Here is a 512-nt window from a genome sequence, read left to right as displayed (position 1 = left end):
ATAATTATAAAATTATATAATTATGTAATTTTAGTTGTATTAAATATAATTATAAAATTATATAATTATGTAATTTTAGTTGTATTAAATATACGAGATTTTCGCTACTTTTAACCAGCTTGTGGTATATGCTCCTTCTTCTTATTTTTACCAAGTTATTAAATTCTACCTTTAAAAACTACCCATGTAGTACTATTATTTAAATTCTACTGAATTAAAAAGTAAAACCCACGTGATACTATCTTTATTCTAATTTTTGTTTAAACTTCCGGTGTTAAGTTGGTTATACCAAGATAAATTCTACTAAATTAAATAGTAAAACCCATGTAGTACTATTTTTATCCTCATATAATGACATATATCATTTGTATAAAAGATCTGATATCAATAGTCGACGCCAAGTTATTCTATATCAGAATTCTCTCTCCCTTCTCTTCTTCAGTAATACCCAACAGTTCCCAACTTTACGTCTGATTTGACTAATACTAACTCGAACATGTACTTGAATACCT

This window comes from Cyphomyrmex costatus, unplaced genomic scaffold (genome assembly GCF_001594065.2).
Source record: "Cyphomyrmex costatus isolate MS0001 unplaced genomic scaffold, Ccosl1.0 scaffold652, whole genome shotgun sequence".
In the NCBI taxonomy this organism is placed as follows: Eukaryota; Metazoa; Arthropoda; class Insecta; order Hymenoptera; family Formicidae; genus Cyphomyrmex; species Cyphomyrmex costatus.
The sequence above is the reverse complement of the archived record's forward strand: the minus strand, read 5'-3'. Positions refer to the sequence as shown.